The following is a 21,355-nucleotide window of genomic DNA, read 5'->3' as shown; positions in this document are numbered from 1 at the left end:
GACACCCCACACGTCCATAACTGCTCCAGAGTGGCTCAAGGAACACTCTTTTAAGTTTAAACACTTCCGCTGTCCACCAAACTCGTCAGACACGAACATTATTGAGCATATCTGGGATGCCTTGCAACGTGCTTTTCAGAAGAGATCTCCATCCCTTCGTTCTCTCACGGATTTATGGACAGCCCTACAGGGTTCATGGTATCAGTTCCCTCCAGCACTATTTTAGACATTAGTCGAGTCCACGCCATGTCGTGTAGCGGTACTTTTGAGACTTTGTGGAGGCCCTACACGATATTAGGCAGGTGTACCAGTTTCTTTGGCTCTTCGGTGTATTTCTCTTTAACAGCAGCGTTCCTCCTGGAAGAGAAGAGATACTGCGTTTTGTGTCGTTTACTCGAAGCCCCAACTCTTTTCTTGTCTGCTAAACCCATTTTCCAGGTCTTTCAATCTTCCAGACGGTATACAAACATAATCAATACATTCTAGGTTTTGGATCATACCGTAAACACAGTACCAACTGAGTCACTGATTTCCGCCCTTCTGATCATTCTGTCCAACGTTGTGTTGAAAAGTAATGTGGATGACACATCCCCTTACCATAACCCATGGTTTATTTCAACGTCTTTAGAGAGGTTTCCTTCGACTTTCACTTAGCATTTCGTACTTGTGAAGATCATTTGTACCACTCTGATTAATTGTATAGAAATTCCGTATCCATTAGGGTGTAATTCAACTTTTTCCTTTTAACGCTACCATAAGCCTGTTTGAAATCTATAAAGAGTAGAGCTACATCCACATTATATTCACAGCACTTTTCTACTAGGCCTATTTGGCTTATAGGGAAGATATAATCAGTCGTTGATCTGCCCTGTAAATGACTATTCTGGTAGTCTCCAAGTATCTCTTCTGCAAATGGAGCGAGTCTCATAGCAACGACTTTGGCTAAGACGCTGTACAGAACACTGATGCCAGACCAGTGAGAATGGCTATTATTCGCCGAGTCATAAGGTGGATAAAGCAAACTGTGAAAATTACCGTGGCATCTTTTTATTCAGTATTGTGTACAGAGTCTTAATCAAAGTCATTGCTATGAGATTGTCCACATGCAGAGGATAAATTCAGTCTGAAACTATGGAAGATATGTTGTGTAGGGAAAATAAAATGGCCCTGAGATTGTTCCATAAGGGGATTCTTCAGTTTTGACGTGATTCCAGATTCTTCACAGAGAGATAGTCGGCTACTTCGTTCTTCGTCATACAGACTTGTTTCACCACACGGGAAGTGTCTGCTTGTTTAATCGCTGTGTCATATCATTATGTATTGTTGCCGTGCACTTCCTTCTCTGTTTTTAAAGAAATATTTCCCACATATGGAAGAAAGGTTGTTGACTTTTGGCCTTTGACCAATAACATGTTGAATCACAGCCACTATGAACTAAAGTAGTTTAATATTTAGGAAACAGACCAGGACTTTGCTGGGTGAAAGATGCTGACTCACCGTGGTACATGTTGAACTGGACCGTTTATGCTCTCTTCTGTTTGATCAGTGAATCTTATTGCTGCTCTTCCACAGCCTCTTTCACCGCCTAGATATACCGAAATATTGTTTTACATATGCTCTCTCTTCTTTTAGGGTGCCTGAAGCACTTGGAAAGTAACTGTTATAGTACTGTCCTTATATATATCTTGATGTTGAACTTGATATTAGAAATAAAGTCCATATGATATATGTTCACGTGTCTCTCAGCACTTTTCTCCACATTTTGTTGCATTATGTGATTATGAGTTTCATCTTTCTGAGAGTATAGCATTGTGATGTAAACGTGGATGTGGAGCAGAGACATTTCTAACGAGAGACATTTCAGTGTCTACGCTCATACTTAACTGGCCCCTATTTTTTACAACTGTGCCATCTTAAGTTTTACAATCGTAGCTGGACATTTTAATTTCATGTGCGTCCATTCATACAGCCGGAACGAAATCAGCTGGGCAAAATGGAAACTATTGACGTTTCAAGATTTTATTTCTGCATTGAATATTTTTTATTTTCTTCATACACTTCCTCTAGCAGAAGCTTTTCTGTTCAGTTTGTCAGGTGGAGTAAGGAGACGTTGTGGTGAAAACTCCCCGATCCACGGATATGGGTCAATTCCATTGGCTCAGTTTCAAAACTCTCCGCAGTATCTCGTAAAGAAATGTAAATATGAGGGAGAAGACTGATCGTGATTTCACCGTCGGGCGGGGACGTTAAGCTAGGTAGCTTCTTCCGTGCTATTCAAGATAAGTACGAATAGCTTATGTGCTGCTACCTGATTATACTTTTCGCAACTATACCTCCTATTGTCGTAAACTGAACTATACAATCTATACTTACATAAAGCAGTTACAGTTAAGGAAGGACATAGAAACTTTGCCAAGGATATTCACCCAAAGGACGTAAATAAAGAAATCCTTTCGGATTTAAGCAACAGAATACACAAGAGATTTTCCTAGCCATAATGCTTTTAGATATTGCCATATTCCTCAGCATATCACATACATCGCTTTTCACCGATCTACACTGACGGAAAAAGTAATTAACGTAGAGTGATGATACTTCGGGAATACATTTGTTTAGGTAACATATCCAAGTGATTAATGTTGCAAGATAACAGGTTCAAGTAAGAGCAAGAAAGCCGTTGCATATATTAAACGCTGATACAAATGGTTCAAATGGCTCTGAGCACTATGGGACTTAACATCTATGGTCATCAGTCCCCTAGAAATTAGAAATACTTAAACCTAACTAACCTAAGGACAGCACAGAACACCCAGCCATCACGAGGCAGAGAAAATACCTGACCCCGCCGGGAATCGAACCCGGCCGTGGGAAGCGAGAACGCTACCGCACGACCACGAGATGCGGGCAAACGCTGATACATTTATAACCTGTGAAACAGATGGAATGTTGAATGTAAGCATGCAATCGTGCATGTATTATGTCGTACATGTGCCGGATATCAGTTTGTGGGACAGAATTCCATGGCTGTTGCTCTTGCTCGGTCAATACAGGGACTGCTAATGCTGGTTGTGGATGACGCTGGAGTTGTCGTCCGATGACGTCCAATACGACATCGATTGGAGACTGATCTAGTAATCGAGCATGTTGGGCTACGACAGTGGTATGTGGGCAAGAGTTATCCTGTTGGAAAAAATCCCATGGAATGCTGCTCATGGCTGGCAGCACAACAGGTCAAATCAGCAGGCTTATTTTCAGTCAGGATGCTTCGAATAACTACAAGAATGTTCCTGTTGTCATACTAAATCATACCCCACACCATAACTCCAGTATGTCTAACATGCAGACAAGATGGTTGTAAGCGTTCTACTGACCACCTCCTAACCGACACACGGCCATCACCGGCACGGAGGCAGACCCGGTTTTCATCAGAGAACACATCCACTCCGTACTCCAGCGAGCTCTCCCTTGACACCATCGAAGTCACAAACGGCGGTGGTTTGGGTTCAGTGGAATGCACGCTACAGGGCGTCTGGCTCGGAGGTTTCCTTGACGTAATCGACTGGTAACAGTTCAGTGCGTCACTGTGGTGTCATCTGCTGCTCAAATTTATGCTGCAGACCCAGTGTGATGCGCCAGAACCATACGCCGAACATGACGATCTACCCTCTCGGTAGTTCCACGGTCTTCTTGCGATCATACCTCCCCTTGAACAGCGCTGCCAGCAGTAATGTACTGGGCCTACATTCCTGATAATTTTTCTACAATATCGAGGAAGGAACATCCAGCTTTTCGTAGCCCTGTTACAAGATCTTATTCAAACTCAGTGAGTTGTTGATAATGGCTAACATCAACTCACTACCTTCACTCTCAAAGGTAGCTAATGCCCGTGACCGTCACAGCTCATATTTAAAGCAGTCCTGATTTGCATCCGCATAGTGGCGCTACTAGTGCCACTCTTTGTGACTAGTGCGAAATCTGAATAGACGTAGTCTTTCAGATCTAGAACCACTTCTACTAACTTTCGTTTATTTCGCACAACTCCTTCTTGTTTTTGGGATTCTTTTCCATCAGTGTAGATACCTCCATTCCACTTTTTATACTAGACATATTAACTTTGTACTTCTGTAGGACGGCAGTACAACACAAGGAAGATTCCTTAACAACATCCATAGTTAGGATGTTACAAAAAGGTACGGCCAAACTTTCAGGAAACATTCCTCACACACAAATAAAGAAAATATGTTATGTGGACATGGGTCCGGAAACGCTTAATTTCCATGTTAGAGCGCATTTTAGTTTCGTCAGTGGGTACTGTACTTCCTCGATTCACCGCCAGTTGGCCCAATTGAAGGAAGGTAATGTTCACTTCGGTGCTTGTGTTGACATGCGACTCGTTGCTCTACAGTACTTGCATCAAGCACATCAGTACGTAGCATCAACAGGTTCGTGTTGATCACGAACGTGGTTTTGCAGTCAGTGCAATGTTTACAAATGCGGAGTTGGCAGATGCCCATTTGATGTATGGATTAGCACGGGGCAATAGCCGTGGCGCGGTACGTTTGTATCGAGACGGATTTCCAGAACGAAGGTGTCCCGACAGGAAGACGTTCGAAGCAATTGATCGGCGTCTTAGGGAGCACGGAACATTCCAGCCTATGACTCGCGACTGGGGAAGACCTAGAACGACGAGGACACCTGCAATGGACGAGGCAATTCTTCGTGCAGGTGACGACAACCCTAATGTCAGCGTCAGAGAAGTTGCTGCTGTACAAGGTAACGTTGACCACGTCACTGTATGGAGAGTGCTACGGGAGAACCAGTTGTTTCCGTACCATGTACAGCGTGTGCAGGCACTATCAGCAGCTGATTTGCCTCCACGGGTACACTTCTGCAGATGGTTCATCCAACAATCCTCATTTTAGTGCAAATGTTCTCTTTACGGATGAGGCTTCATTCCAACCTGATCAAATTGTAAATTTTCACAATCAACATGTGTGGGCTGACAAGAATCTGCACACAATTGTGCAATCACGTCATCAACACAATTTTCTGTGAACGTTTGGGCAGGCATTGTTGGTGATGTCTTGATTGGGCCCCATGTTCTTCCACGTTATCATGATTTCATAAGGGATACTCCACCTGTGCTGCTAGAACATGTGCCTTTACAAGTACGACACAACATGTGGTTCATGCACGATGGAGCTCCTGCACATTTCAGTCGAAGTGTTCGTACGCTTCTTAACAACAGATTCGGTGACCGATGGATTGGTAGAGGCGGACCAATTCCATGGTCTCCACGCTCTCCTGACCTCAACCCTCTTGACTTTCATTGATGGGGGAATTTGAAAGCTCTTGTCTACGCAACCCCTGGTACCAAATGTAGAGACTCTTCGTGCTCGTATTGTGGCCGGCTGTGATACAATACGCCATTCTCCAGGGCTGCATCAGCTTATCAGGGATTACATGCGACGGAGGGTGGATGCATGTATCCTCGCTAACGGAGGACATTTTCAACATTTCCTGTAACAAAGTGTTTGAAGTCACGCTGGTACGTTCTGTTGCTGTGTGTTTCCATTCCATGATTAATGTGATTGGAAGAGAAGTAAGAAAATGAGCTCTAACATGGAAAGTAAGCGTTTCCGGACACATGTCTACATAACATATTTTCTTTCTTTGTGTGTGAGGAATGTTTCCTGAAAGTTTGGCCGTACCTTTCTGTAACACCCTGTGGAAGAAAGTATTGTCAGAATAATAATGTGTTAATTACTTCCAAGAATACTGTCTGAACTATTCGCCACTTCTCGACTTTTTATATTTAAGTTAACTGTCTGTCGAACGAGGCGTTTTGTAGCACTGAGACCTGAGATGAAGTAAAGTATTTGTATAGGCACTTGTACTGACTTCCCAGTAGTAAAGAAGTATACTTGTATCTACAACAAATTGAATCTCTTTTTTCTCTCCAGCCCATGTTTAAGACTCCTAAACAGGTCAGGAAACTACGGCTATCTCTTCAGGTGGGTTCCAAAGTTTGACGTCCTCTTGGTGGGAAGTTTCAGGTAGCAGGCATACATCACATTGATATCTTCTGGACCGGAGAGTGTCGAGTTCCAGTATCGCAGCATGTATCCTGGACGAAGCTCTCGTGTAACGGAGCGCGTCTCCATTTCAACGCGGTTTGAGTTTCGCATTGACATTTTTGAGTTGGTCTTAGTAACTATAAGCGTGAAATGCAACGCTGAGGCCTGCTGATTGTACCTTCAGCAAGGATGTAAATAGACGTAAGTGTCTATACTGCGTTCCTCAGGATGACGATGAAGCATGTCTTTCAGTCTACGTAAATACTCACGGAAATAATAAGTAAGTAACCTGATTAATGTCTGTTCGTAAGTTCGTAGGTTAACGTATCGATGACAAGAAATGTTTCGCAGATGGAACACTGTAGATCACGTCTTGAACCAACGCTTCGCTTCAACTATACCTTCTCCATCTCATTCGTCTATTGGTACGCACGAAGCTTTATTATATCTCATTATTTTGTCAAGTTATCGTCTTCAGGATCTTCCTAGTATTCGTGTAGTGCCAAATGTTTCACAGAACACACTGCAATTTATCTGGCCTATTTTATGGCATTCGAGCTAGATATACTGTGTGTTCAATATTTTGTTTTTCAGGTTTTGGACCATTTTTGCTTTTTTCATGAGTTCTTAGAGTTTTCTGTTGTTTTCAGTTCTCCATGTAATAATGTCAGCAGTGCACCTATTCTCGAGTCGTCAATACTCATCAACAGCCGCAATTTTAATTTCTTACAGAGCATTTAATTTATTATTTGCTTGTGTACAGATGTGAACAGCAACGGATTACGTTGGGTCTGTATTTAGTAGTAACTTTTAATTTCTTTTCTTGATTGTGTATTTCACAAGCATTACGATCGCTCGTCAAATCTTAGCAGCAGACGGTTGTTCAGCCAAACTTAGAAGTAGTTCTTGTGTCTCAGTTTTTTTGGACCTTGGCATCGTACAGCTTGAAGACTTTCCAATTATTTCACAAGCTTATCCGTGCTATCTAATACTCAAAGATGCCTGAAGATTATGCTAGTGTCCGGAGGAACGTGAATTGGCCACATTCTGCATATAACTGGAAGCTATAATGGTACTCGAGAGGCTCGAAGGCCATTGTACTGTGCTGCTGTGGAGATGAGGCCTTTTGGGCGACGCTTGTGGCATTTATCTGGTCACTGGTGTGGCCTGGGATCCCTTACACCGCTGCAGCTTCAAGGGGACCTGACTAGTCCACCCTCTACCCTTGGTGGATGGTAGACAGTGGTGAGACCTTGAATGTCTTGGTGGAGGATGAATGTGAACCATAACAGGAAGTACTTGGTGTTGCCCGTTTCTGATAACTCCGCTGAGGCAACACGAGAAACTCTGGATGTTGGGACAGGAGCAGATCTTCCTCCGAGGTCTGCACTTGTACAGAGGGAGAGGTTACATGTTGCTGGATGGAGGCTCCAGAGGGAGTGGTTGATGGAGGCTCTAGAGAAAACTGAAGCTAGGTAGAATGTCCACAGGGTCGACTGGAAACTAGATGATCTCTTCCAAGATTTGTATGAGGCTCTGACGGCAGTTAGTGAACGGATCTGAGCAGTCACCTTAAAATCGGTCTTATGTCACTAACAATTACGCCGTCTTTTTCAGAGGCCATTTTCTGTTCCTTTCGATACGTAGCGCAAGTGGCGAAAACGAAAGCTGCACCCGTACAGTCAAAGCACAGCTCACGATTTTAGCAGCGTCCTCAGGACCATTCGTGGAGCCTTGATTTGGAGTCGGGTGGATTGCAAAAGTCACAGGCTCCGTTGAGTCTGTGATATTTTCTGGTGCAGGTTGCTCGGGCTGCGCTGTCAGGTGAAGAACTGTAGGATTTACTGTAATATGTCAGACATTCACTACATTCCATAACCAGCTACTTGATTAGCAGAGAACATTTTATATTATTTGTATAGATTAGAGAAACCCCGGATGAGCAGTAAAGTGTAGTGTGCCACATATCCATAAACAGGTCAGGTATAATTATTTTGAACGACAATGTACATCACTGCGAATCAGAAAAAGGGAACTGAAACTTAATTTTAGTTAACTCCAAAAACATTGACGTGATGTCCTCGCACAGTTTTAAAAGAACAGAACATTCAAAGTTTTGAAGAACAATCGTGGATGAAATGAAATTTCCATATGCGCTGAACAAATTTATTGAACTCATAGGTACGATCTTATTCAACAGATGTTGCCCTCATGGTCGCCAAACGCAAATGTGCGCGCTCTACATCTCCATTTACGTCTATAGGCCTACTATGCAAGTCACACTTGAGTGTATGGCAGAGGGCTCTTCGAAACACCTTCAGACTGTTTCTCTACCGTAAACGCAACTGCATCTGGCAATTATGGAATGTGGGACTGCGGCTCGTCGATGAATTGTAAAAATAATATTCCAACAGCCGTTATTTTTACAGCTTTTTATTTAGGCTACCAGTTTCGTCTCCCAAGCAGTGTCATCTTCAGGTACTGTAGGATGAGCGACAAAAAGCATCTAGTCGTATACGTATAACAGGGAACCAAGATTTGCGTCTGGTTTCCGTAGAAGACATCACGACGCAAGCCTGGATTAGTTGATAAGACAACCTAATCAAGCTGGAAATTTATAGGGACTACTGCCTACAAATTGTAAGCAATAAACTGTCGTGATTTGATTAATCTTACTGTAAAATACTATGCCTAGGATCTGTGATGGATATTTCTAACCTCTCTCCATTTTCTTGAACTCAACATCTCATTCACTGTGATGAGCTATTGAATAAGCTTTTCAGACTCTACTTTACCCGTTACTTCTTATAAAAAAAATATTCTCTTAACACTTAAGATAATATGTCTGATATCATTTTAAATGATCTACGGATGAATAAATAACTAATTAACTAACTAACAAACAACCACAAACTGTTCGATTTAGTGATCGTACAGGTAGGAATCAGCGACCATAAAGCTGTTACTGATCGTTAATCACTAGCTTCGAGTCAAAACCTAAGGTGTATAGAAAGTTATTTCCAATCGCTAAGCGCAGCAAGAATAATTAGCCATTACCTCAGGAGTTAGCAGTAAATACACAACTTTGCGGAGTAGGATGTGGAGAATCCTTGGCACATACTCAGACGTACTGTTGGTCATGATCTTGATAAATCTGTACCGTGGAAGGTACTGATGACTGAAAATAAACCAATATTAATATCAGAAAGTTACTACGAATTCTCTCGCACAAACAAAATCTGAACACAGAATGAGATTTTCACTCTGCAGTGGAGTGTGCGCTGATATGAAACTTCCTGGCAGATTAAAACTATGTGCCGGACCGAGACTCGAACTCGGTCCGGTACACAGTTTTAATCTGCCAGGAAGTTTCAAAATCTGAACGATTTCAAAAGAACTATACCCACAGTTTGCTAGATAAATTCAATGGACTCTAAAGTAAGAGCCTGCATGCTGAATGTTAAATAGTCCCTGCAAAGGTTCAATCTTATTTAAATTCAGTGAATAGGTCTAAGGCATATATCCTGGTGCTTGCTGATCACGATTGCAGAGAAACGAAATAAGGAAAAATTAATTTTTTAATACTGAATTTTTTCTTCGGCTGTCGCACCGATATAAGACGAGTAAATATAGAAATAAGTGAGCGCGGAATTGATTCTTATCGCAAGTCGCACGATGGAGAAAAGGATATTGGGCCTGACTGTTGAATCTCAAGGTAACGTGCTGGTATATACTCAATTATTGTTCACGACGAATTGAAAATAGTTGGACACATAGTGCTACTCTTCGAGGGAGTTAGGTTTTATATGGAATGTGTGTGAAACTGGCCTCTGCTCTAGCAACTGCTTTTTATAGGTCGCTTGGAAAAGGAGGCGTATCACGTGACTCTTAAAGAAGGGCATGCCATTTATATCCGAATGAAGAGTAACACGAAAGACTCGCATAACTATAGACCTCTCTCGCTGGCGTCAATATATTGTACAATTATGAATCTATTTTGTGCTTCGTGTGAATACGTTTCTGGATGTCGAAAAATTAGTCTACAATAATCAACCTACTTTTCATAAGCAAGAACTGTGTGAACATCGGATGAACCTCAAGGTAACGTGCTGGTATACACTGAGTTACTGTTCACGACTAATTGAAAATAGTCTGACAGATAATGTACCCTATGAGGGTTTTTGTAGATGACAAACTTTCGTGGATGAATATAAAACATTTACAGATGATGAGAGCTTGATGCTCAGACTGGTAGATGACCCTTTGGAACGAGTCACAATTGTCAAATATCTAAGAGTACCTTCCACAATGACTCACGGTAGAACGATCACACAAATCTTGCAACAGGAAAATCAATGAAAGCCTCCAATTTATTAGAAGAATAAGTGTAAATCAGGCACCGTACTGCCTTATCAACCTGGGTTAATGAAAGAGATAGAAAATTAATAAGGAAAAGCTGCATTAATTTTCATATTTTATTTAGTACTGCTAGAGAATCACAGATACTCTACAGCTGTAATGGGAGATGCTAAACGACAGGTGTCATGAGCTACAGAGAGTCCTACAGTTCTAAGACACCTCGTTTCAAAAGATTCAAAGAACATAATACTTCATCAAAGAATAGATTGTATGTAAAGACCACGATGATAATATTGGAGGAATCAGTTCAACCCATCGACGCTATTTCTCCCTGTATAACATTCACAGCCAGAAGATATGTGAGGTGGCGAAGGAGGGGGAGGGGGGGGAGGGAAGTGGTGAGGGAGGGGAGAATGGCTTGTGGAATCAGTTGCAAATTTCGATGTACTGCCCCCACATATACTCATTTTAGAGTGCTTCTGAAAATAGCTTTCTAGATAGACGGGACGCTCTGAAAAGCACTCGGGGAGAAGTATGGAGTGTAATGTCATTGGTCTTATGGAACTTCCCTGTCGCTTGACAGTTGAACATATGTAATTGACATCAGACTCTGGACCTGTAAAATCGTACGTGAATGGACTAAATAACATATGGACTAAAGAAAAATAATAAGTCACTCAAAATACAGTGTATTTAGTAAAATATTGAGGAGCTAAGAGACGATAATAACTTGATACTAAGAACTGCTCTGTGCCAGTTGTGGTTTTGGGGATAGATGCTAATTGCGAATCGTAAAAGGAGTGTAACTGCTGCGCATCAAATAAATTTTATAAACAGAGTGTCAATCGACAGCTCCAAAAGAAGCACTGTCGAATGATGTATTCAGAAAATCGGGAAATACAGCTAAATTCAAATGGAAGTTTAAAAAAGCTGCTCAGTCACTAATTAACTAATTTGAAATCCATCAACACTAAAGATGAAACATATTTCAGGTTCTGTTACATTAAAATGTAACGTTGCTTAATGATTGTATTTCACTCAATAACAATAGTTTAATTAGAAATAGGTCATTTCGTGATTAACTGCGCAATTAACAGTGAATTACCCACCAAACTAGGAACGCTATAGAAAACCCAAAAACATCACGTAAAATATGCTGTCGAAATAATCGTAACTCATGTGTAACATTTGTTATAGTTAGAAGATTTTATTGAATCTGAAGGGCACTTATTTGGAATGGATTATCCGTCATCAATTAAGCCGTCTGTGACTAGAAAAATATCAGACTGATCAAAGTAAAAGCATGCTGCAACCTACATGGAATACTGGATAACTAGTTTAGGAAATACAATTAGTATACAGGGTGTCCCAGGAAGAATGGTCAGTATTCAGGGACATGGCAGGAGCGACCATTCGAAGTAAAAATGTCTGGTAAACATGGGCTCTAAAATGCTACGAGCACTTCTTCATCTTTGATACTGTGAAAAAAATATCTTCTAGAGTGAGCTCTTCCTTTCCCATATTTTGAGGTGTAGTGGTATGAGCCAAAACATGAAATAAATGTGCAATAAATACGGGCTCTTATGTGCATACCTTACGAGCTATGAGCACTTGTTCATCTTCTCCACTGTCAAACACATTTCATTTACTGAATAAGCGTTCATAGCCCTTGCAGTATGCATTTTAGAGCCCATGTTTACTATACAATTTTTCCTTGTTTTGGCCCATTCTACCTCATCCCAAAATATGGAAAGCAAAGAACTTGCTGTAAAAGAGATTTGTTTCATAGTATCGGAGATAAAGCAGTGTTCATGGCTCTTGCGGTATGCATTTACTAGTTGTTTTTCTTCAAGTTGTCGTTCTTTTCATACACCAGAATATTCCTCCTGAGCCACCCTGTATGTAAATGAAATCGGAGATCAAATATTTCGTGTTGCAGTAGTCCGAGATGAGGCACTTTGGTTAGCAAGTGGGCTGCATGGTTTTCGAGACTAAGTAGAATCTGATAGAATGCTTGGTGCTCCTCAGCTTTCAGATATTTATTAAAACACATCTTCTATACACCATGAGCTGTTGTAGAAATGTTTTATTTGCGAAAACACGTTTTCGGGTTTGTAGCCTGTCATCAGTGATATCTGATACAGCGGAGCAAATGACTGTATGTGCGTCGACTTCTACAAGTTATCATTATGTAGAAATCGATGCACGTACCGTTTTTGTTTGTTCCTCTGTGTCAGATGCCACCGATGATGGATTACAAAACCGAAAACCCGTTTTGGCAAATAAAACATTTCTAGTGCAGCTCATGGTGTATGGAAGATGACTTTTAATAACTTGCAGAATCTGATACTTTAGGGAATCACTCATGACAGTTTAATAGAGGCACCGTTTTGGACCGTCGGTATCTCCTGAGTTTTCTTGGACTTCGATTTTTTTGTCTCACAGCATTGTGACATAGAATTTATACAGAACAGTGTTGAGTTTGAGCTTAGTTTTATCTGTGCCAAGTTTCGAACAATTCTGACAGATGACAGAACCTTAGAGAACCACCAAAACGGCATCTACGCGTTGCTATACTGTAATTGAATTATTGTTTATGGAAAAAGATATGGCAGTGAATATCCTAATACGTTTGTATGAAGCGTATGGTAGTGATGCTGTTGATGGGAGTACTGTTGGACAATGCCAAAGAGTTCAAACGTCAGAAAGCTCGGAAACTGAGCTCCATAATCGGGCACGTTCGGAACGTCCTGTCACAGACTCTGCTCGCAGCATGGGGAATCGCGCAGATACCATTATTTCGTGCAGACCAATGCATCACAACTCGACAATTCGTTTTATAGCTACCTGCGAACATTTTAAGTTTGTTTGCAATGACTGACATTCTTGGATATTCCAAGGTGCGCTCGAGATGCGTTCCACGAAGGCTCACAACGTACCACAAGTTACAAAGAAAAGCTATTGTATCTCAACTGTTGAGCAGTTTCAGGCCAAGAGAGATGCCTCTCTGTCACTGATCGTTACAGGTGACGAAACCTAGGTGCATCGCTATGAGCCGAAATAAAAAAAAACCACTTGCTGGAGTGGCACCAACCATAATCAAGCAATTAATAAATCAATAAAAATAAAATACTCATAACAGCTGCATGGGCTGGCAAAGTCATGATGACAGACTTTTGGGATATTAATGGCGTCATTCTCTAGTATGTGTTGCCAAAAGGGACAATTTTTAATTCAGAGGCATATATGAAGTATGCGAACAATTTCGAGAGCCGTTTCCAATGTGTTCGTCCTAAGAATCCTACAGAAATCTTGTTCCACCAAGACAATGCTCACCGACACACAACTTTCAGAACACGGAAACACATCGTAAACTGGGTTGGACGCCATTATTCGTATGGCTCAGACGCAGTGTAAAAATACAAGTATATAACATTAGTATATTTATATAACAGGAATACCGAGAGAAAAAACTACATATAAGACTAAATAAAAGTCAATATCTAAGTTCCTAATCGATACTGGAGCTGTATCGTCAGATTTCGTGAGGTCACTCCATCGTCCCTGATTGAAACGCAATGTACTTGATTATCTGGTTCGGATCCCCAAAGTCACAAACTGGAGACTCTAGCACCCCATTTGTGAAGCTAGTCTGGGCATCGACAATGCACTGTGCGAGCTCTGTTCAATTTGACCCCCAGTTTCCTGCCGAGTTTTGTGTCATGATTATCACAGTTATACTTTCGGAACCACTCACGCTCTTCAGGACTTTCAGTAAGTCAGCAGTTCTCATCCCACAGATTTCTCACCTCGACATTACTGGCATCTAGCTGTTCTGCTTGCCGTAACGGTGGCTTTCTTGAACGGACTCAATTTCGTGGCAGACTTGGTACGTCTTCCTGTATGGGTAATTCCAGGTTCTCCTGGAGCTTGCAGTATTCCCTAAGCAAGGCATCGCTTCCCTGGATTGTGGGTAGATAGATATTGCTCAGCAGAGGAAGCCAATAAATGGGTGTTGGTCGGATTGTCCCAATTATTAACCTCATAGTGTGGTTCAACTGGACGGTCATCAAGTTGATGTGGCAGCTGTCTAGCCACACCGGGGCAAAATACTCGGCTGCTGAGAAGACCAGCGCAATGGATGATGTGCTCAAGGTATCTGCTGAAGCTCCCAATGTCATTCCACACAATTTTTGAATGATACTGTTACGAGTTTTTATCTTGGCAGCGGTATTTTCAAGATATAATTATATGGCAGGGTGCCACTAACCTACTTAGACTACTTGTTATTGTGAAGAGTATTTCCGTTAAGTTTCACTCTGATTTCCGTGTTAGCTTATTTTTTGTTCAGATAGGATGTATATACTTCAGTTTTACTTTTACTGGGTCTAAGTCGTCACTTTCTAAAGTAGGAGCTCATAACGGCTTGATCTTCTGTGAGAATTGTCTCCGCTTGTCCGAGATCTTTGGTTCTACAAGCAAGTGGTCCGCGTAGCAGAATTTTGTTGATCTTGTATTGGTGAGATCGGAGATATATACGTTGTATAATAGGCGGGCTAACACGGAGCGCTGTGGTAGACCATTACTTAATGTCCTCTCCTTGCTCATATGTTCTTCCAAGTAAATGCGGAAACACCTATAGTTTATTATGGTGTTGACAGTTACAGTTTTTCGGCATCAGATTGTTTTTAGTAATTTGTGTATCGTCCCTTCTCTCCAGACTGTGTCATATGCCGCGATTAGATTTACGAACGCGACAGATGTCTTCTCGTTTTCATTGAAATCAGCCTGTATGAAAGTTGTTAGGGCCAATACCTGGTCGTAGCAACTTCCCTGTGGCCTGAAACCTGCTTGCTCGGCTGGGATATGTTCCAGAACAGCCGGTCGCTGTGGCCGAGCGGTTCTAGGCGCTTCAGTCCGAAACCGCGCTCCTCCTACGGTCGCAGGTTCGAATCCTACCTCAGGCATGGATGTGTGTGATGTCCTTAGGTTAGTTAGGTTTAAGTAGTCCTAAGTCTAGGGGACTGATGACCTCAGATGTTAAGTCCCATACTGCTTAGAGCAATTTGAACCATTTTTTTGTTCCAGAACGAGGCCGCTAATCCTGTTGTCAATGAGCCTCTCCGAAGTTTGTAAGTACAGGTCAATAGGCAAATTGATCTGAAACTTCGAGGATGGTTAGCTGGTTTACCTGCTTTCAAAATTATCGATATTTTCGTTCTCTTTAGCTCCCTCGGCAGTGGTCCGCTACGTAGAATGTTGGAGAAGACGCGGTCCAGCCACTTTTTTCGGCTATCATCCACGTTTTCCAGAAATTATGGGTATATGTTATCCAGACCAGGTGCTTTACCATGTTTAGTTTGTCTCAAGGCCTCATCCAATTCATTCAGCGTAAATGGTGAAGAGAAATTAGATACCTTTGAGCGCTGAGCTTTTAGTAAAGTGAGTTCTCGTTTTATTTTGGGATGAACTAGATGTTTCAGCTACATAGCTAGCGATTTGTTTATCTGAAATACCAGGCGTCCGAAGTGGTTTATTAGAGGTTCCGCCGCGCTTACGCAGAAAGCTCCATACCTTTCTATTTGAATGTTTGAAATTTACTTTTCCCATCGTCTCGCACAATCGTATTCTTCTAGCAGCGTCAAGACTCTGGAGGAGGTCGTCTGCAATGCCGCTGCGGCCAGTTTTGCTATATTCTTCATAGACTAGTTCGCAATGTTCACTCCACCATGGTATATATTCTTTTCTGTATACACGAGGATACACTTCCTAGCAGCAGTAAGAACAGACAAATCGAGGGTTGCTTTTAAGTTCTGGTGGAATAAAACAAATATATTTATTTAGCAGCCCTGCGGAAATTCCATGTGGGTCGCGGTACAGATCTCGGTATTGGGACAGAGAGCCCCATATCGAGTATTTCTGGCCTGTGTTGGCTGTGTGGGAAATTAGGTATGACTTCTCTGGCTATAAGCACTGGGTGCCCTCTACAGTCCCGCGACACAAAGTAGGGATCTGACTTGTGGTCTCTACCCCAAATGGCCGATATGAAAGTTCCCAAATCTTTGGCATCATAAACCAGATATAGATTTTCATTTTCAGCCCAGTCGTTGAGTGTAATACTACATTCATTGTCACGTGTATAGTTCCAATGACCATGGTGACTGTTAAAATCTCCAGCATAAATCGAAGGGTGGACAGTACTTGGCAGAACATCCAATGGCCATGGCACACTTGTTGGCTTGTAAATATTATTTATAATGATCTCCTCCATTTGTATCGAAACATAACGGATCTCATTTTCTATATTTGTTGAAATGAGGCGAACATGCTCGGTATTGCTCCTTACATAGGCGGCAACACCGTGTGCGCTGTAATATGTAACACCCACGAGATCGTAGCCATGGTTGCTACCTCTTTTATGCAGGTCTTCCATAGCTGGAGCGTGTATTTCCTGGATTAGAACTACGTCAATATCATTATCTGCAAGTAGTTTAGATAGGTACTCGCTTTTAGCTCGGCTCATGCCTTCTGTGTTTAAATGGCATCCTCGGACTGAAATGCCGAGTCTTTTAATCGGTTGGTCTTGAGAAGATCCAATTTACAAGGCCTTTTCATTTTGATTTGTCTGCATGTTTGTAGCCAGGAAAACCATTGTTTGCCGGCCGCGGTGGTCTAGCGGTTCTAGGCGCTCAGTCCGGAACCGCGCGACTGCTACAGTCGCAGGTTCGAATCCTGCCTCGGGCATGGATGTGTGTGATGTCCTTAGGTTAGTTAGGTTTAAGTAGTTCTAAGTTCTAGGGGACTGATGACCACAGATGTTAAGTCCCATAGTGCTCAGAGCTATTTTTTGAAACCATTATTTGGTATTGCTGCCGGTTCGTTCCAGCTCATTTAGCGTTACCCGTGGTGCATATGTAGTATTCTGCATACTACGTACACGAGCTAGTTTACATCACTGTGTATCCTTCTCAATACCTCAGATCTGGCACACTCGGACTTCCATCTGTTTATACGAAGATGGTATCTGTTCTTTCGGACATGCAGCTCTCTAGAATGAAATGATAATAAAAATAAAGACCCTAAGCTGCCGACAGGCGTTGATATACATCAACGAGCACAGTTGAAAATACGTGCCCCGACCGGAACCCGAAACCTGGATCTCCTGCTTACATAGCAGGCGCTCTATCCATGTGAACCACTGAGGGCACAGAGGATAGTGCGACTGCAGGGATTTATCAAATGGCTCTGAGCACTATGTGACTTAACTTCTGAGGTCATCAGTCGCCTAGAACTTAGAACTAATTAAACCTAACTAACCTAAGGACATCACACACATCCATGCCCGAGGCAGGATTCGAACCTGCGACCGTAGCAGTCGCTCGGCTCCAGACTGTCGCGCCTAGAACGGCACGGCCACTCCGGCCGGCAGCAGGGATTTATCCCTTGCACGCTCCCCGTGACACCTACATTCCCGCCGGCCGGAGTGGCCGTGCGGTTCTAGGTGCTACAGTCTGGAGCCGAGCGACCGCTACGGTCGCAGGTTCGAATCCTGCCTCGGGCATGGATGTGTGTGATGTCCTTAGGTTAGTTAGGTTTACTTAGTTCTAAGTTCTAGGCGAATGATGACCTCAGAAGTTAAGTCGCATAGTGCTCAGAGCCATTTGAACCATTTGAACCTACATTCCCAACTTAATGTCCACACACTATATTCGTAGTACCCCTGCGCATTACACTCATTACTCGCGGCAGACAATCTTACCGAGTCCCGTAAGAGTTCGGGCAAAGCGTGTGCATCCAACACAGAAGAATAAGGTCAATGGTCGGTGAGCCTTAACTATATGAAGTTAAGGGATAAATTCCTGCAGTCGCACTCTCCTCTGTGCCCTCGGTGGCTCAGATGGATAGAGCGTCTGCCGTATAAGCAGAAGATCCCGGGTTCGAGTTCCGGTCGTGGTACACATTTTCAACTGTCCCTGTTGATATACACTCCTGGAAATGGAAAAAAGAACACATTGACACCGGTGTGTCAGACCCACCATACTTGCTCCGGACACTGCGAGAGGGCTGTACAAGCAATGATCACACGCACGGCACAGCGGACACACCAGGAACCGCGGTGTTGGCCGTCGAATGGCGCTAGCTGCGCAGCATTTGTGCACCGCCGCCGTCAGTGTCAGCCAGTTTGCCGTGGCATACGGAGCTCCTTCGCAGTCTTTAACACTGGTAGCATGCCGCGACAGCGTGGACGTGAACCGCGTGTGCAGTTGACGGACTTTGAGCGAGGGCGTATAGTGGGCATGCGGGAGGCCGGGTGGACGTACCGCCGAATTGCTCAACACGTGGGGCGTGAGGTCTCCACAGTACATCGATGTTGTCGCCAGTGATCGGCGGAAGGTGCACGTGCCCGTCGACCTGGGACCGGACCGCAGCGACGCACGGATGCACGCCAAGACCGTAGGATCCTACGCAGTGCCGTAGGGGACCGCACCGCCACTTCCCAGCAAATTAGGGACACTGTTGCACCTGGGGTATCGGCGAGGACCATTCGCAACCGTCTCCATGAAGCTGGGCTACGGTCCCGCACACCGTTAGGCCGTCTTCCGCTCACGCCCCAACATCGTGCAGCCCGCCACCAGTGGTGTCGCGACAGGCGTGAATGGAGGGACGAATGGAGACGTGTCGTCTTCAGCGATGAGAGTAGCTTCTGCCTTGGTGCCAATGATGGTCGTATGCGTGTTTGGCGCCGTGCAGGTGAGCGCCACAATCAGGACTGCATACGACCGAGGCACGCAGGGCCAACACCCGGCATCATGGTGTGGGGAGCGATCTCCTACACTGGCCGTACACCACTGGTGATCGTCGAGGGGACACTGAATAGTGCACGGTACATCCAAACCGTCATCGAACCCATCGTTCTACCATTCCTAGACCGGCAAGGGAACTTGCTGTTCCAACAGGACAATGCACGTCCGCATGTATCCCATGCCACCCAACGTGCTCTAGAAGGTGTAAGTCAACTACCCTGGCCAGCAAGATCTCCGGATCTGTCCCCCATTGAGCATGTTTGGGACTGGATGAAGCGTCGTCTCACGCGGTCTGCACGTCCAGCACGAACGCTGGTCCAACTGAGGCGCCAGGTGGAAATGGCATGGCAAGCCGTTCCACAGGACTACATCCAGCATCTCTACGATCGTCTCCATGGGAGAATAGCAGCCTGCATTGCTGCGAAAGGTGGATATACACTGTACTAGTGCCGACATTGTGCATGCTCTATTGCCTGTGTCTATGTGCCTGTGGTTCTGTCAGTGTGATCATGTGATGTATCTGACCCCAGGAATGCGTCAATAAAGTTTCCCCTTCCTGGGACAATGAATTCACGGTGTTCTTATTTCAATTTCCAGGAGTGTATATCAACGCTGTAGGCAGCTTAGGGTCTTTATTTAATTATCATTTCATTCTACGGAGCTGCACGGTCACCGACGGTATCTGTTCTTTCGGACAAGTCCGAAAGGACAGGTACCATCACCATATAGTTAAGGCTAACCGGCCACTGACCTTCTTCTGTGCGGATGCACATGCATTGCCTGAACTCTTACGGGACTCGGTAAGATTGTCTGCCACGAGTAATGAGTATAATGGCCAGGGGCACTTTGCATGTACCTTGTGGACATTAAGTTGGGAATGTTGGTCTCACGGGGATCGTGCAAGGGATAAATCCCCGCAGTCGCAGTATCCTCTGTGCCCTCGGTGGCTCAGATGGATAGAGCGTCTGCCATGTAAGCAGGAGATTCCGGGTTCCAGTCCCGGTCGAGGCACACATTATCAACTGTGTCGTTGATGTATATTAACGCCTGTCTACCAGCTTAGTGTCTTGAATTAATTATCATTTCATTCCGTCTGTTTGGTTCACAAAAGGATCCTCTATGTGGGATAAACTTTGAAGATGACGAAAGTATAAAAATATGGCTACGAGCACAGAACAAAACCTTTTACGAACAGAGAATACAGGGTCTTAAACAACGCTGGCGTGAGACCATATGTCTTGATGGAGAATACAGTATGTAGGAAACTAGTACATGTAAAAGATATGTTGGCTGATATTGTCACAAAATTCTAACTCTTAAAAATAAAAAAAATTGTGAGAAAAAATTGTGGAGCATTGTCTATTGAATAACTCTCGTAGATTTACTTAGATTTGATTTGCCTGTATCATGATACCAATATAGTGTTCGGACAGTTCAGTGTCAACTTTTTTCACTTGCAGACCTTTTTAAAGCTTTACATTACTGTTACTAGTTATTCATAGATTTCTATGCATGAGTCCGCAGCCATGGTGCGTTTATGAAAGGGAACCAATTGTCCTGTAAAGCTAGTTATTCTCAACAAAACATTATGGTTGGCTAATATCAACTTCATTGTCATTTAAAAGTACGGGTTGTGGATCACTGCGAAGTCGAAATTTTCCAGTAGTGAAGTATAACAATCTTTTGATCAATAAGAAAAGCCTTCCAAGAACTGGTTTCATGTAATACACCAAAATTGTTTTGGGTTATTACAGGTACATGGGACCACCTCTAGCCACATTTGAGCAGTTTTGAACATGCATCATTATATTGTGTCGGCGGCAGAGTGGCCGTTGTACTGTGGTTGTGTGTTTGATTTGGTTTGGGCTCAGAGGATTAGTTTTGGTCAATGTCAAAATCTTCACCGAATATTAATCGCCGCAGGAGTAGCAAAGGATGTCTGGCGAAGCTTGGCTACGTAGGAGAAATTTGACACTCATGTTAAACAGTCATTACGAGTTTTATATTAGTGTACAAAGTGACCATGTTCCTCATTGTAATTTAATTGAAAACTTTATGTTTTCAATGTTTTTTATTGAGCACTTCGGGGATTAAGTTCGTGAGACACTATTTTGT

The sequence above is a fragment of the Schistocerca serialis genome, chromosome 3 (genome assembly GCF_023864345.2).
Source record: "Schistocerca serialis cubense isolate TAMUIC-IGC-003099 chromosome 3, iqSchSeri2.2, whole genome shotgun sequence".
Taxonomy (NCBI): Eukaryota; Metazoa; Arthropoda; class Insecta; order Orthoptera; family Acrididae; genus Schistocerca; species Schistocerca serialis.
Note: the sequence above shows the minus strand (reverse complement) of the source record.